The sequence below is a fragment of the Botryllus schlosseri genome, chromosome 11 (assembly GCF_051294905.1).
Source record: "Botryllus schlosseri isolate E-star chromosome 11, Bs_hap1, whole genome shotgun sequence".
Taxonomy (NCBI): Eukaryota; Metazoa; Chordata; class Ascidiacea; order Stolidobranchia; family Styelidae; genus Botryllus; species Botryllus schlosseri.
The window spans coordinates 9,064,722-9,078,300 of NC_137246.1; the positions used below are offsets into that span (position 1 = coordinate 9,064,722).

General features: G+C 39.6%; 1 long non-coding RNA gene across 1 annotated transcript; it reads right to left on the bottom strand.

Annotated features, from left to right (window-relative positions):
* Positions 1-4,662: 4,662 nt before the first annotated feature.
* LOC145451093 (uncharacterized) lies at positions 4,663-12,103 on the bottom strand. The gene is made up of 7 exons (XR_013918686.1): positions 11,611-12,103; positions 10,965-11,091; positions 10,029-10,145; positions 9,350-9,456; positions 7,915-8,031; positions 7,598-7,704; positions 4,663-4,898 (listed from the first exon to the last, which is right to left on the bottom strand). It is a non-coding gene; the product is annotated as an uncharacterized LOC145451093 (long non-coding RNA).
* Between the last annotated feature and the right edge of the window lie 1,476 nt (positions 12,104-13,579).

A 13,579-nucleotide genomic window follows, 5' to 3' on the forward strand; every position in this document is an offset into this window, starting at 1 on the left:
TAATTTAACCAAATTATATGTGCAACTTTTTACTGCAACTATTGTTAAAATTAAATGCAACTTTCTCGTGATTTTAGTGCAACAACAATTTGCCCTAATCATTACTTATTGGCAGAAATTAAGGGAACCGCAAGATAGTCATGGGCTGAATCTGAAAAATATATTTGATTTCAATGATTTGTTATTTGGTGTCAGTTCTTGTAACGTTTGCTTGCTTTGTTCTTGTAAATCTTGCCTGCTACTAACAAGAGAATATAAAACATCATCAAACTCAAACGTAACAATTCTATTTTCGTTTTACTTAACACCAAAAATGCACTGTTTGGGAGGCTGAAAATATTGTAAGCCCTGGTAAAATATTGGTGTCGTTTGAGACAGTTCAATACCGTTGAGATTCTTTAATCTAGGGGCGTGCCTGTACAACCCGCTGGCATTGGTATTTCGGCGCTGGTCATTTCCGTACAGGACACACCAAGATATAAAGTTTCAGGCAACAATATGTGACTGCATGTGCGAAGTGGGCTGTCATAATGATCGGCGGTGATAAAACCATGGCCCGGAGCGACCGCGCTTGTTGGCGAAAACCTTCGATATTTGTATGTCCGGGTGGCAAAATGGTAGGCACAGAATGGCCCTGTCAGTAGAACATTGGTTTCCAATACATGAGCTTCGACTCGAACTCGGGTCGCTCGCTTATTTAGGGGGAAGGGGTCGCTTGTTTTCAGCTATGGCAGGCCGAGGCACTAATCTTTCGAACGCCGCCAACCACCATCACCAATTACAATCATTCGCGCCGACTGTGTGAAATTCTGTCTGTTTGTACGACGAAATTCAACAGTGTGTTATTGTTTGTGCCTGCGAATTGTAATTCAATCCTGCGCATGATCGTGTATTGCTGTAAGGATCTGAGAACGTAAATAGAGAAATGCATCCCAGAAAGCCGTTATAGTCGGTGAACAATTTTCGCGATACGAGCTATAGTCAATTCGATGCCCGATCAATCAATGTCCAGCTTGGCAGTGACTTTCCGCTTTAGTAAGTTTACCAAAAGACATGAGGTCATGCAAATAGGACAGGCGTCAATTTCTATATTCTACACATGAGCGAGTGATCACTATTACGACGTTTGACATTGGCACTCCAACGGTGAGATAGACTGATGCTAACAGAGGTCTTGAAATGCCAAGAACCGCGACTGAGCAACACCGTTCAAAATGCTTCGTACCCGTGCCATTACAGAAGTGGGGTAACCTCGGTATGATCGGGTCTATCGAATACCTGTGAATGTCGGTGTGGCCATTAGATTTGTGTTTGCTAGTTGTTGCTTCCAGTCTTTGTCTGCTGAATTAAGCCGCTCTCCATCACATTGTCAGTAGAGAGAGAGAGAGAGACAGAGAGAGAGAGAGAGAGAGAGAGAGAGAGAGAGAGAGAGAGAGAGAGAGAGAGAGAGAGAGAGAGAGAGAGAGAGAGAGAGAGAGAGAGAGATACGGTATTCTTTTTCGTCTGCACCATCGAGATGCTTTGACGACGGAGTTGCGATACGGCCCCATGAGGTCATCTAGTCTGCCCCCCCCACCCCGTTTAGAGAAAATAAAGTTGCCGTATCGGTGTTATCGAAAATACCCCCCTACGCAAGGTCACCTGTTTCGGTTGCCCAATGCACATTCGTTGGTCGAGAGTGTCTCATACTGAGTCTTCGGTGAATTGACGCAACAGTGTGACTATTCGTTTTGTGTTTACTGGTCTGGTACTTGTCTGTAGCGTCGTTAGAAAACAATTGTAATGAATTGATATCTCTGTCAATTTAGGGTATCAGGCTTATAGACCACTATGAAATCTTATTTAAGTATTGCACCGTGTGTTAATTGATTAGAGAGAAGCAGACATGGCGGTGCCTGTATAAAAATACTGTTCTCAAATCCACATTGTCCTCGTTATTATCGGCGAGATACGGCTTTGTAGTGACATTGCTGTTGCTAAAATACATTGATTGAATACGATTTATTTCTCGTATATGTTGATCGGTGGTCGAATAATGTATCGATTCAGCAATTCGCACCGCCGAGGTACTATGCTATACACGCCCCCCGCGGACTGCAGAAGTGGCCCGCTCCTGGTAAACACATATGTACATGGTGCAATAGCGACAGCTAACGGTTGTCAATCAGCCATAAAAGTACAGCTACCAGTAATCTATACAGCTCTCAAGGATAAACTAGGAATATATGTGTGAGCCGACTCGGTTGACCTATGGGGCACGTTTAGACACAAAAGCTCTGTCTTAGTACTTCATGTTTATGAAAGAGCTTGGCATAACGTGAATGGAGAGATACTCTGATCCACCCGGACAGAAACGCGTGTATATCGCTTCCGGTTCACACCGCAGTGAATTGTACAGACTCGCCACGTTCGCCAAATTCTCTAAAGTATCATACGCAACACGCACCGATTTAGCGTCTGAAGGATACTACTGGCTAGGATTTGAAGATAAAATCAAATGCTTTTGATGCAGTGTGTACCTCGAAAGATGGACCGGGTCGAGTTCACGGCGTCATGACGCGAATTGTGTACGAGACGCGTTGAACATACCTATCGTGAAATCGAATTTCAAAAGTTTATTGAGAGAGTTTAAAGACGCTGGAAACGCCAACATCAACTTTGCGAATATCGTTGATCAAGAGCACGAGTATCGGGTTAGGAATCTCGACTTGCGAAAGGAGTCGAAGCGTCGCGAAACCTTTGATAAATGGCCCAGCTACCCCATACCACGGGCGGTCGGCGAGTTGGCAAAACAAGGTTTATTCTACCTCGGTGACCTAGACAGAACGCAGTGCTTCAGCTGCTCCGGCGTTCTCCGCAATTGGAGGCCTACAGACGATGTATCTGAAATACACTTGACGTATCTCCCGGATTGTTGTTTCGCACGTGGCGACGATTCGGGCAATGTGGCGCTAACCGAGCACGAACGAGACAATTTGGATAAGTTGCTTGACGACAAAATACGACGTCTCACTTTACATCTACAAGAACCACAGCAACCCTCCGAGGACGAAAAGCGATGTCTTGAGCAACTATTTCCTTGTCTTAACCCCGTGAATCCTCTCATGTCGTCGTTGTCAAAAAGAATCGCAACGTTCGACAACGGCTGGGAACCGAATAAAATTAAGGCTAGCGTTGAACAGTTAGCAAAAGCGGGGTTTTACTACGTCGATTCGGACAGAACCAAATGCTAGTACTGTGACGGAGGGCTTCGTTGGGACCGGGAAGACGAGGTTTGGACAGAACATGCAAAATGGTTTCCGCAACGCGAATACGTACTCCGAACGAAAGGTGTCGAGTTTGCGCAACGTATCGAAAAGACACACCAGAATCTCAATCGTCCTGTGATTAGAAACCCCATAACCAGGCAAGAGTTGATCAAACGTCAAAAATTGATCTGCGGAAACGTCAGTCGTGCGATCGAGCTATGAGTTAAATAGTGGCGATAAAACGATTGTAGTGTATCAACACAACACCTTTTTGCGAGACTTGTGTAACTGTGTCTTTTGTGCTGATAACACTAGCGACAAATTAGAATGGATTTCGTGTATATTCATTGTAAAATTATTTGAGCAATAAGAAGATGGCGGGGGTGCAGTTGCTTACTACGCAAGTCAGTCGGTGTGAATAAGCAGGAGCGTGGTCAGCAAACGAAATACAGTCACTATTTCTGAGGTACTCGAGTCAGTTTTGTCTACTATCACAGTTACCAACGTGCTTGGGCTCGACAGTTTTATGGGGACCTACTCTTTTATAATTAGGATAGAAAGCGATATCACGATACCGTCATTTCTTTAAAACTACTTGAGTACTCCAAAGCTATATTTTGTCATTCCGTTTGAAGTAAATTTAGCATGTGTTGTAAATCGCTCCAGCTATCTCGATAACCACGCCAGAATGAATGGTTTCGTCCGGATCTGCAGTGCTCAGCAGGTTGTGTATACACAGAGAGGGACTGCAGTGGCGACTTGCTTCAGTCGAGTAGCGGACGATGTCGATTTCACACGCATTCCAAACTACATCTTGTGAGAATGATGTACCACCACCCCGGCTATTCTCGGTACGACATTGGATCATTTGGCTGTACCAAGGTGGATATATCCCGACATGGTCGAGTGCGCTCGATCTTTTTGATGTAACGGTAGTTTGGGGCGCTTCTACTACTCACCTATACATGTTTACACAGGCCCCCGTATCCACGTAATAGCCTGCACAATACCATCATAGCGTCATTTTTCCGATTTGGCTACGTAAATACCCGACTTTCGTAATCTAGGCCCACATTTTGCGTTAGTCGTGGTGTTTTTTTGGATATTTTAAGCTAACAAGGAGGACAAATTGACAGAAAGAGAGTACATTTGGGGCGAAGGGGTGACATATCTGGGAAAAGCAGGACATCACTCTTAGCGAAAAGAGTGGTTATACACACCCCAAAAGGTGGTACACGAAAACAGAACTTACGTAACCCTGCCGGTGTGAATGACCAGGATCCACCCGATTCCTTGCGGTGTATATCGGATATCTCACCCTAGCCATTAGAATTGATTGGGGCGGAATTTCAATATATACACCCCACTTGAAATCCTGCATCTTCTTCCAAATGGCACGCTATTGCAAATAAACTTTCTTGATTGCATATATTCGATATCAATTGAACCATAATAACATAAAATGGAAACATATTTAGTGAAATAACAAAAACAGAGATCCCAGCGACGAAGAAAAAAATTCACTGAAAATACTGCTCGAAGAACATTGCCCATGTAGTATTGGGAAGTCGCCTCCTCCAGGTTTCCGAAAAACACTCTTGTACGGCGAAGGCTGAGTCACTATCTTCAGCAAGAACTTGTGGCATCATTCTGAAATCAAAATGCATATTCACAACCCAAATAACAGGCACATATGCTAACATGCATAACTTAATGAAAGACCACAAAAATAGAAGCCATTACAAAGTATATATATTTTCACAAAGTACTTACAAAAAGTGAGATGTTACACTTGCTAAGGAATTGCAGCACAGACTGTGGTCCGATAGGGTGAACTTACCGCTATAGGAAACATGTTCACACACGATCACTGTATGTGTGGGCAATTAGTCATCGACAAGATGGAAATTGATGGATAGTTTTCATGCAAACCGCATGTAACAGGCAGACTTGGGCAACTAGAAAACGTTCCGTTTTTCCAAATTGGATTGGAATTATATTACAACTACAAGTTTTTTTTTTTCGAATTAGAGTAGAATTAAAATTTGAGCTACACAGTTGTAACTTAGATTAAAATTATAATTCTAGCTAACAGTTTTTTTCAAATTAGATTAGAATTAGAATTACTGAAATCGCGAAAAGTTGAATCAAACTCCGTTATCATCAAATCATAGTTCATCTTATGAGCATGAGAATAGCAAATGTCTACTGTACAGTAGGGGTGTTCAAAAATGACTTTTTCTTTCAATTTTACTGGCTACTTGATAAAATTGTTAGGTTACATAATTGAAGCTTGCACACCAAATTTGGTTTGATTCCAACCAGTACCCGCATTGCTACAGGAGAAGAAAGTTTTTTATTTATTATATGAAAATGAACGAAAAAAGAATTAAAATTTTCTGTTCACCACATTAAATTGTTAGGTTGTCTATAGAAACAATGCTCAACCGATTTGGCTCAATTCCAACCAGTGGAAGCGGAGTTATTGCCGTCACAAAATTTTGGATTTGAATAAAATAGTATTTACGGTGAACGATTCTTTAATTATTTATGACTGTTGTGCCCACCGTAAATACTATTTTATTCAAATCCAAATTTTTCGAAATCAATAACTCCGCTTCGGCTGGTTTGATTTGAGGCAAATTTGGTGGGCATCGTTTCTATAGACAACCTTACAATTTCAAGGGTGAACAGAAAATTTTGAATTTTTTTACTAATTTTTAAATAATAAATAAAATAATTTTCTTCTCCTGTAGCAATGCGGCTACTGGTTGGAATTGAACCAAATTTGGTGTTTAGGCTTCAATTCCGTAATCTAACAATTTTACCAAGTAGCCAGAAGAATTTGAGAATAAAGATTCATTTTTAACACCCCTACTGTACAGAAAGCTTGGCTTGTTTCGCACTATACAGTTCTCCTGTAGCATTTCCAGGAAAACCTGACATTAGATTATACTTAAAATTAAACCATAGAAAGATTTCATACATTCGATTAGAATTGGAATTAGAGCATAGAAACATTTCACAAATTAGAATAGCTTCAATTAGGATAATTAGACAACTAGAATACTAGCAACACCGCCTATATCAGAAATAAATGAATATATTTTTGAAGATTCTTGCTGTTAGTAGTGTCATATGCCATTAGTAATTTTATATTAGTCGCGAGGATTCATATCGCAATTTTCAAGGTAGAATCCTCTGAAAATCTGCGTACCATACTTGACTATTTTTCCAACATTTCGTATTCTACTTCCACTTGGCGTAGTTTTGACTTGTATTGGGAACTGTTGCATCTACTTGTAATCGAGTATAAATTGAAGTTGGTATTTCTACATCGACTTGAGTAGCAATGCTGGTAACTTTGACCATCTCTGCTTTGGTTTACCTCATAGATGCGACTACGAAAGTTGACATCAGGTGTCATTACTAGGGCAATTTTTTTTGACATGTCAAAAAAAGTCAAAATTAGGTCAAAATTGTAGCGTTAGGTCAAAATTTGTCAAAATTGTTTACAAAATTTGTCAAAATTGTTTACAAAGTCAAACATTTTTTGACCTCTGCATTTCGTTTGTATCGTAGATTTTGCGCTGTCGGTGAACTTATCATTTGATATTTTACAGCTTGTAGCCTACTTTATAGGCCTACCGTTGTAAACGGACCATCGTCTGCTCATTGTGAATCATAAAGGGTCTAATGAAACAAATATGGACATGGTTTTATGGTCAACGTACCACAATATCCTAGCTGAAGCAAGAATGCTTGGACATTGCATGGTTCTTATATCAAGAAGCGCAAGCTTAAAAATTGTGATATAGACAACATTGTCAGAATGAAGCAACACGGTTTGTCACTAGCAGTGTGCACACAACTTGAGTGTTGTCAGCCAACAAATGCTGCTGTTGAATGTTCTTTCTCCGTTCTTGGCAAGCTACGTAGTAAGGACAGACACTTTCTACCCGAGAATGTAGGAAAGGATCTTTCGTTGTACTACAACAAATTTTAATTATTTCCACCAGAATACGTAATGTAACTACTGGAATTCTTCATAGGGCCAGATTTCGTTAAAATACTAGTTTTTCATGTAAAAATCTGTCAGTTTTTGAGCCAAAAACGTTTTTTCAGGCCAATCTATTTTGTAAGGACAGACAGTTCCAATCAGAAATGAAGATAAGTAGTACAATTTTAACATTATATGCGAAAACACCTAATTTGCATACGTGAGGTCAAAATTTGGTCAAATTTCAGTTTTTTAAGTCAAAAAAGGTCAAAATTAAGATTTTTTAGGTCAAAATCTTCCATGTTTTAGGTCAAAAAAATTGCCCTAGTCATTACCAAAGTTGTCATACCTGCTGGCTTGATAACGAGTCTTTCAGTTTTCGCAGCAAACTTCTAAACTCGGTTAGTTCCTATGATATAATCTTGCTCTTGCAGCATGGAGTCTTTAAGCAGCATCCTAAAATTAGAAGAAAATCAGAGAAAGAGATGCATGGACTTGATTTAAATTTGACTACTTGGTATTAATGCAAAACACGAAACGTTTTCTAGTTGTGCAATATTGACTTTCAGAATGGATTCAAAGCGACCGCAGATACAGGTCTGATTAGAAAACCTTGACTTGCCTTATACATGGAAATTAGCAAATTAGCTTGATGCTAATGATTACCTTGCAATATGTGCTGTTTGATAACGATCCATCACTGTTTCGCAGCATACGGTTTTATGGTTCAATGCGACGTCGACTTGGTTGAAATGCCCTGACATGATCTTGTATAGTAGCATCCTAAAATTGAAATAATAACCATGAGGTATAAACGTTTAGTTGACAATTTGGATTGGATTCTAAACTCATCTGATATGTGCGCTGGGGGTCTTCAAAAATTGATTTTTTTCTCAAATCGTACTGGCTACTTGATAAAATTGTAAGGTTACCTAATTTAAGCCTGCACACCAAATTTGGTTCGATTCCAACCAGTAGCCGCATTGCTACAGGAGAAGAAAGTTTTTTATTTATTATATGAAAATGAATAAAAGAAGATTTGAAATTTTCTGTTCACCCCATTAAATTGTTAGGTTTCCTATAGAAACATTGCTCAACCGATTAGGCTCAATTCCAACTAGTGGAAGCGGAGTTATTGCCGTTAAAAAATATTGTATTTTAATACAAAAGTATTTTTACGGTGACCGATTCTTTAATCAGTTATTACAGTTGTGCCCACCGTAAATACTATTTTATTCAAATCCAAATTTTTCGACATCAGTAACTCCGCTTCGGCAGGTTTGAATTGTGGCAAATTTGGTGGGCATCGTTTATGGACAACAATTTCATGGGTGAACAGAAAATTTTGACTCATTTTAATATAATAAATTAAAAAAACTTTCTTCTCCAGTAGCAATGCGGCTGCTGGTTGGAATCAAACCAAATTTAGTGTGCAAGCTTCAATAAGGTAACCTAACAATTTTATCAAGTAGCGAGTAGAATTTGAGAATAAAAAGTCATTTTTGAACACCCCTACTGCACCGCAAGCTTGGCTCGTTTCGCATTCTACAGTTCTCCTGTAGCCTTTTCAGGAAACCCAGACATTAGATTAGAATTAAAATTACCGTAGACCATAGAAAGATTTCATAAATTCGATTAGAATTAGAATTAGAGCATAGAAACATTTCACAAATTAGAATAGCTTCAATTAGTATAATTAAACAACTAGAATATCTAGTTGTCCAAGTCTAGCAACACCACCTGTACCAGGAATAACTGAATATATTTATGAAGATTGTTCCTGTTAGTAGTGTCATATACCATTAGTAATTTAATATTAGTCGCGAAGATTCATATTGCAATTTTCAAAGTACAAACTTCCGAAAAACTACTTACCATAATTGACTATTTTTCCGACATTTCGTATTCTACTTCCACTTGACGTAGTTTTGACTTGTATTGGGAACTGTTGCATCTACTTGTAATCGAGTATAAATTGACGGGGTATTTCTACATAGACTTGAGTAGCAACGCTAGTAACTTTGACCATCTCTGCTTTGGTTTACTTCATATATGCGACTACGAAAGTTGACATCAGGTGTCGTTAACAAAGTTGTCATACCTGCTGACTTGATAACGAGTCTTTCAGTTGTCGCAGCATACTCCTAAACTCGGTTAGTTCCAGTGATATAATCTTGCTCTTGGAGCATGCAGTCTTTAAGCAGCATCCTAAAATTTAAAAAATAATCAGAGAAAGAGATGCATGGACTTGATTTAAATTTGACTACTTGGTATTAATCCAAAACACAAAACGTTTTCTATAGTTGGGCAATATTGACTTTCAGAATGGATTCAAAGCGACCGCAGATACAGGTCTGATTAGGAAACCTTGACTTGCCTTAGCCCAGTGGTTCCCAACCTTTTTCGACCCATCGCCTCCTTTTCAAGGTCAACACCGATCATCCTCCCAAAATTTTGTGTACCGAAAATTGGGCATACAAACAGTAATCACCGGCGGGTTGACTAAAAAAAAGGTCAAATTTTCGGCTCGATGTCTAATTTGACACACTTTTGTAACTAAATTTCCGTGGGTTGACTAAAAAAAAAAAGGTCAGCCGTTTTGACGCGTCATCGCCCCCCCTATCGCCCCTTCCTATTTTCGCCCCCCTGACGCCCCCTTCGTCATTTTCGCTCCCCTAGACCGCCAAATCGCCCCCTGGGGGGCGATATCGCCCACGTTGGGAACCACTGCCTTAGCCTATACATGGAAATTTGCAAATTAGCTGAATGATAATGATTACCTTGGAATACAAGCTGTTTGATAACGATCCTTTACTGTTTCGCAGCATACGCTTCTACCGTTAAATGTGACGTCGATTTGGTCGAAATTCCATGATATTAGCTTTTATAGCAGCATCCTAAAATTGAAAAAATAACCATGAGGCATACGGTAAACGTTTAGTTGAAAATTTGGATTGGATTCGAAAGGCCCAAGACATCCGACATGTGTACTGATGTTGTAGCCTTGACTTGCTTTATGCTTGTAAATAAGCGCGTTAAAGTACAATTTTGTAACTATCCTACGCATAGTATATTACTCACCAACAACATATTTGATTTCACATTCACAGAGTAAGAGTCTGCTACTAATAGCAATCAGTCCTTGAATCTAACAAAAAGCAGATTTGTGCATATGCACAGATCGTGTGTAGGATGTCTTATCATGAGTCAAGAAGTGCATATATTATGATTTGTTTATATTGATCGAAAGGATAGTTTGATAAACTTTGGCAAGGCTATGTTTGCCTCTTCATATTGGTCAAAACATTGAAGACCCAGCTAATCCGTGCATTGTTGCACACCGAGTTGACCGCAGTAGTGCGCATTGCTACTCAAGCAATAGATGTCAATTTCTACTCAATGACAAGCATATAGAAGTGGCTATGTCAAATCCATGTCAAGCTGCTTCAAATTAAAATAAATATATGAACAGAACTCAGAGAAGTAGTTTCAAAAGAAGTAGTCTAGTTGATGGGTCACATACTCTTAGCAGATAGTCTGAGGGGGCCACTGCAAAATATGTTCAATGAGGTAAGCCTGTTCCTAGTCAAGTCTCTCATATTCATAGTGATAGCAATATAGCATCGTCATATTTTCACCCATGTCATAATATCATTAACATTTACTGGCCCCAATTTACGAGGATCGAAAGCTTTCATCAAATGTCCATTGCTCACCTCAGATACCATTGCTTCATATGCTTCTGCCTTTTGCTGTTTGTATGTTACACTTGTTTTCTCATGAGGAGAAATCGATAATTTCATTCTTCAAGACCCCAAATTTGCGATCTTTGCCCTTGCAAGTCTGAAGTAGAATAGATAATATGTTTACCTTCCTACCATAACATAACATAATATATAATGTGTTTATAGCTCAGTGATAATGACAGGGTGATAGGCCTATAAACATCTCTCTGCATAGTCAGTGGTAGGCTACCCTTTACACTCAAACAGGTCGTGATGTGCTTTGGTAATCAATATAACGACAATCGAGTCGATTTTTTTTCAATGCACTTACAAACGATGTCGCTCAAACCCAAATTACCGTAGTTTCTAATCATAGCTAATGCTGGACCTGTCAACAGTATCTTCATTAGAGACATTGAGCTACTGTGTCTTGGAGATTGGTATCGGTACTGGTGATACAACAATTTATGTGAATTCAATGTATCGTCACTACCGGTACGTTTAAAATTCCAACTTGCTACATATAATTCTGTTCAGTACAGCTGCGACACTGAGTAACAGGAATCGGATCTGTACTGGAAACGCAACGGAACAAATGTTCTTTACTACAATAGTACAGATACGAAATGTAACTCACCCTCCAGATATTTTCAATCTCGAAAGAGGCTTTCTTCACAGATTCACGACGACTAATACGGTCAGTCGATAGCCAGTCTGGTCTCTTAAGCGCGGAAATACGGCATATAACGAAACATTTTACATAGCTGTAGCCAAACATAGCAGCAGCTGTTCTGGTGACGACGGTTTGTATATTCCATTATGATGTGACAATAGACTCACTGATGTAATAAATATATTGAAGTTAAGGATCTCCGGAATATTTGTATGTATACTATAATTGATTTATCGGAAATATGGATTTGATAGCTGTGAAGCTGCAGATTGCATCATAATAAGCTTCAAAAAGTCTTGCAGTACTAGATTTATCTTCATAGATCGAGCCATTGATACGATCCGAAAGCTGTATGCGAATTGTCGGTTAGGCTTAGTGTGCAATTCATAAAGCTACCAAATAGTGAATAACACATCAATATAGATATGAAAATAACCAGGAAACTTTGCCCAATTTAGTCCCTCTTCCGCCCAATTCAATGATTGTTCCGTGACGTAACCTGGTGTTCCATTCTAATTTGAATTCTTGCTACGCCCATATTGCGTACTGCTCATATAAGTTTGTGGCTGTAATAACTCCTTCTAGTATTCCCAGCTCTAAATACCCTTAACCTGCATTATATTGTGGTTATACACTAATGCTGTGCGGAATAGGGCCGATATATTTTGTACATATAGGCTACGTACAATGTACAATTGTGCATTTGACGTGACATGAAAGAAATTCTAAACCAGTATCGTGACAACTTCATAATGTGTCGTATTTTTGCCACACACTTGAGATACATCGGTCACACTACAGTAGACAGGGTGAAATTTCAGCCAAAGTACGAGTACCGCAGTGCACGATAAATGTGAATTACAATATGATATTGCGGACTTAGCTATTATTCATTCATGTCAATGTAGCACACGAACTTATACAACGAATGCTTATTTGTCACTGAAGCTGAAACTATATGCGTAGGCGAGTTTACTTGATCGAACCGGGTTAAATCCATAAAAACTGAACAATGGAACATTGCCGAAGCCTACCCAAGAAGCCTTAAAGACATGGACAACAATAAAGTGGGCGAAAACACGCATTTTCGGTGGATAATTCAACCCCAAAGAGAATATGTCCTACACGACCTACAGTTAGACACAGCAGAGAAGTTCTCAAGTGCCCACTGCCCATACAATGATCAGTACAGGGATTAGACTAAATTTTTAACAAGAATGCAGACTTGCCGCACCCGTACCTGCTTAACCAGACTTCTGACCGACACAGACTTAAAACTTCAACAGTCAAGTTTTGTGGAAGCGGCTAGCGCGGATTGAATCCCAAACTTCATATTTGTCTGATAAAAGGTGTAATCTTTAACAATTCACCCCAAATGCCAATGCTAGGGGTGTATATCTTATGGTATATGTGTGTAGGGGTGTATTCGGCTCATTTCCACCAATAGCTTAGGTGTAAATGACAAATTTAGTACCCAATAGGTGTGATGACCCAAAACACACCCTACGCTTGGGTGTGAATTGCGAAAACACACCATTTTCGTTTACAGTGTATGCTCCCCTAACTGAGGCCGTATGGTAACCCTATTAAAATACGGGCTCGATGGGGACATCAAATGGATCGCATTGTGTTGCTGTCAACCAGAAAACGCGAGTTTTGTCAAACAGGCGGATTGATGACTGACATCGATTGTGTCACGCTCGATTGCCCACAGCTGATTTGCGTACATCACACCACATCGAAATTACAAGTATTCGAACGACAAGTCATGAGAACCCGTCGGTGTGATCATCGTTCCTGTCGAAAAATTAAGCGATTTTTTCGAATACCCTACCGGCTGACGGGTGTAATACTGACGAATTTCTAGACTCTTTAAACCTGGATTAGAAGTCCACCGTCACCGATCACCATGTTAGAATACTAACGTAAACAA